The sequence below is a fragment of the Echinops telfairi genome, unplaced genomic scaffold, assembly GCF_000313985.2.
Source record: "Echinops telfairi isolate 266 unplaced genomic scaffold, ASM31398v2 ScPeMD7_16;HRSCAF=60, whole genome shotgun sequence".
In the NCBI taxonomy this organism is placed as follows: domain Eukaryota; kingdom Metazoa; phylum Chordata; class Mammalia; order Afrosoricida; family Tenrecidae; genus Echinops; species Echinops telfairi.
The window spans coordinates 8,628,165-8,632,491 of record NW_022103913.1 but is presented as its reverse complement, the minus strand read 5'-3'; the positions used below and the strand labels follow the sequence as shown (position 1 = coordinate 8,632,491).

General features: G+C 43.1%; 1 protein-coding gene across 2 annotated transcripts in view; it reads right to left on the bottom strand.

Moving 5' to 3' along the window:
• The window catches only part of CEP70 (centrosomal protein 70), a 68,767-nt gene that overhangs the window by 44,637 nt on the left and 19,803 nt on the right, over positions 1 to 4,327 (bottom strand). The gene's annotated exons all lie outside the window — the stretch shown is intronic.

Genomic DNA, 4,327 nt, shown 5'->3' with positions numbered 1-4,327 from the left:
AAGTACAAATGCGCTTTACACAATTGATGTGTGTATGGATTGCGATAACAGTTGTATGAGCCCCTAATAAAATGTTTATTAAAAAAAAAGAAAGATGAGGATTTCTATTCCTGTATATATTTAGTGTCTTGGAAACCCACAGGGGTAGATCTCCTCTGTCCTATCAGTTTACTATGAATTATAATCAACTTGATGGCAGTGAGTTTGGGAAGGGATCTTTATAACACCATTTGCCCAAGTAGAGTAGAATCCAAAGCAGCAGGTGGCTGGAAGACTGAGGACCCCAGTCAGACGTGCCTACCCGCACGGCTGAGAAGAGGAGCTGCAGACAAAAGGACCATGTCCTTCATGCTTTCTGATCTTGACTTGTAGTACCTGCTGACTTCTCTCATAAACTCCTATACCTGAGCAAACTGCCTGTGAGTTCTGTGTGGTTACTGGTATGGATTATTGAACCCAGCAGAGGAGTGTCCTGGGAGGAAGGGTTGGTGTGAAAACAGGGTAAAGAAAGATGAAGGATTGAGGCATGTCTGACCGCTACCTTGTGGCAATCAGCCACAAGGCTGGTGTGGAATTGGATTCTCCTTCTCCCTGTTGAAGCCAGAGCAGGTCAGGCATATCCTATGCCATTTCCTCAGATATCATGCTTGCTTAAAGTAGCGTGTTGTTGAAAAAAGAGGAAGATTCACAAGAATCTTGGGTCCAAACATAGCAACCACTGTAGGGATGGTGCATGACTGAGCAGTGCTTTGTTCTGTTGCGCATAAGGTCGCTTTTAGTGGGAACTAACTGCATAGCACCTAAACAACAATAACAATAACACAACTGTTTTTAAAAAGCTCCTTGGCCACCTTGAAGGAATAGATCCTGGGCAGACGAGCTCAAGACCATGGTTTCAGGGGACACGATGGTCAACTGACATAACACAGCCTATAAAGACAATGCTCTACAGCCTCAATGCTCTACACCCTGCTTTGGTAAGTAGTGACCGGGGTCTTAAAAGGATGTGAGAGTTCATCTAAGGTCAATTATTGGTCTGACTCTCCCCATCTGGGGGAAGAAAAGCAAAGATAATGAGCTAATTAGTCCAAAGGACTGTTGGATCCCATGAACCCCAGCGTCCCTAAACCACAATAACTGGATGGGGGCTGCCTCCCACTGCTGAGCACCCTGAAAGGAGTCACAATAGAAGGTCCTAGGCAAAGGTGGAAGAAAAATGTAGACAACATGTCAAAATCACACACACACCCACAAAGAGCAAGTTCATTGGTCAGATAGAGACTGATGAAACCCCAAGACTGTGGCCCATAAGACACCCTTCACACTTGAAATTGAACTCACCCTCATGGCTCAACTTTCAGCCAAACAATACACAGGTCAATCTGGGTAATAATATTATTGGAAGCTGCACACTCTTTAGAACAATCAACGATAGGAGACCAAAAGAGCAGCATTTGTTCAGAGAAAAGGCTCAGGGAAATGGTAAACTCAATGAGGAAATAGGACAAATCTCATTACATTGTATGGATTACAAACAATATCATAAAACAAAATGTGTTTCGGTTGTTGAATGGAAACCAAATTACAAGAGAAAACGCAAAACATCAACAAGAAAAAGCGGTTGGTTCTGCCCTGATAACTTGGAAGAGCTCCACTGACCGACGCAGTCCCCGCCGCTGCTGTGAGGTGCCACTGAGTGGGGCCTGTGGCGACAAGTATTTGAACAGAACAGCTTTTAGAAATGGCCCTGCAGACAAGCAGCTCTCTTCTTCCACCCACCACCCTGTATGCTTGGAATACGGGCCCCAACTGTCCTTGTCCTGAGGTGGTAAACTCAATGAGGTGGTAGTCTATGCTATGAGAAGCAAGCAGCGGGTGTCAGGCTGCTTCTCACTTCCTCACCACCCAGTGCTCAGCTCCTGCAGTTGGGGGGGTCACAGTGAAGCTTCTCATTGCCCCCACCACTGGAGCGGAGACCTCGCTTCAGGGAAGAAGCTGACCATAAATCAGACTGCTTCCCATCTTTGTCCAAAGGAAGTGCTCTCATCTGCCATGGAGCGTGAAGGAGTTCAAGCCAAAGAGCACTCTCAAGTACAGTGGGGGTTCTGTCAACAGCAAATGGGAAGAGATCCCTGGATTTAATAAAGAGAAAGCCTGGGCTACAGGCCACCTAGTTTGCTGGAGAGAAATGAAATTAAAATGATGGGAAAAATCATCTTGGGGTCAGAACAAATATCAAATACCGACCACAGAAATTATTTCTTCAAAGAAGCAGCAATACAATTTGATTCATTTGTAGAACCGTTTATGCCCCAGCAAATTGGTGAAACAAAACAGTCAGCCAGCATGGAGTAGAGTTTAACCAATGTGGTCAGTAAAGAAGAGGAAGAGCCCCACTGATTTGTCAGTCACTGCAGGGAGACAGGGGACACCGTCAAGGTTGAATCTCCCTGAGCAATAACCTTAGAGACTTAAGACTTGGGAGAAAATAGACATCATCACTGAAATAACTGTAGCAAATTACTAAAAAATACATAAGCCAAGAACAAAAATGAGCCCTGGAAGGGAAGAGGGTATGGAAGTCAAGGCCCTAGAGTAATCACATTATTTAAATGCTTAGTGTCCAACCAAAGGTACAAACATGCAAAGAAACAGAAACCATATGTCATGAAAGAGGCAGACAACAGAAGCTTCCTGTGACGACAGCCAGATATTGGATCTGACAGCAAGATTTCCAGAGAAAGAACACTAATAAGCATACCAACCGCATATAATGAAAATACTAGGAAGCAAGAAGAGAGACAGAGAACAGAGCAGAAGAATGGTTGAAATTTTATTTAAAACAATAACCTACACATCCAAGAAATTCAACAAATTCCAGGGAGGATAACCACAAAGAGATTCACAGACACAGTGTAATAAAATACTAACAGTCAAAGACACGAGAAAGTCTTGAAGGTGAGACGTGAAAAATGACTCATCATTTACAAGGGAAAGCAAATAAGATTAACAGCTGACATCTCAACAGAAACAATGACCGCCAGTGGATACTGCAATAATGTATGCAAATAAAAACAAACAAACAATGTTAACGAAGAGCCCTATAGCCAGCAGAGCTAGTTTTAAAAATTGAAAGTAAAATATTTTCCTAGAAAAATGAAAACTGGAAGAATTTGTTGATTTCAAGCCTGCCTCACCAAAAATGCAAATGGATGTTGTTCAGCTGGGTAGACAGTGAATTTCAATTCACCGGAGTGTAGCCTTGATTTACTTCTTGTATGCAGTTAGCCTAACTCATGCCATGTTTACCTTGTTCCTCGCCCCACCCTCTGTGGAATCTTTAGAACTTTCTTTGTTGCTCAAAGACAGCTCTATGGTGTGTGAGAGTCTGGAAGGCTGTCTGGACAACTCTGCCTGGAGGGTCATTGCGACCTAAATGTTACTATTATTGTTTTATCTGATAGCTATAATGGACATTTATATCTGTGACTCGAGTAATGGGAAAGTACATACCTCTTCCAAAATGTGCATCCAGGTGTAAAAGCATAGAATCTCTACGTATTCTGAACACAAGCGAGACCCCATCAAGACAGCCTGGGTGCCAGCTGTCGGTCTCCCTGTGGGTGTCACCTTCTAATAAACTTTTTTTCCTCTCTAACTTGAAATGAGTGAACTAGCCCCGCTGCTCCACGGTAAAACCTTTATCAGAAGTAATCGCAGATAAAACAAATAGAACCGTCAGTGTGTGATAACAAAATGTGCTGTACATCATGTTCTCTCCTTTTTCATCTAACTAACTGAAAAGGCAACGGTATACCCAATGGAATGGAATGGAGATTCCAGAAAACAGCCCACAGACCTATGGTTCATGTTCACCAAGACTGCTCAGTCCATTCAATGTAGACAGAAGAATCGCTCTAATAAATGGTCCTTGGAAAACTAGATTCCCATAATCAAAAGAAGGAAGCAGGATTCAAAACTCACATCAGATTAACAATAACTAATTCAAAATGGATCAAGAGCCTGAATGTATGAACTAAAACAATGAGAGGAGCCTCAAATTACAGTGACACAGTCCACAGGTTAGGTGTCCCACAGGTAGTGTAGCTTGCAAACTGAGGCACAGAACATGCAAGGCAGCCGCACACTGGTCGGATGATCAAAAAGCAAGACACAAGAAAGGCGAGGCTCACCGAGACATTTATTTATCTCTCCGCCCTTCAATTAACCCCACGTGTTTATCAGCCAGGCTGACACAGTAAACTACCTCAGTAATTTTAAAATGTTTGCAGCACACATGGAACAACATATCAACCTGTGTGATCAC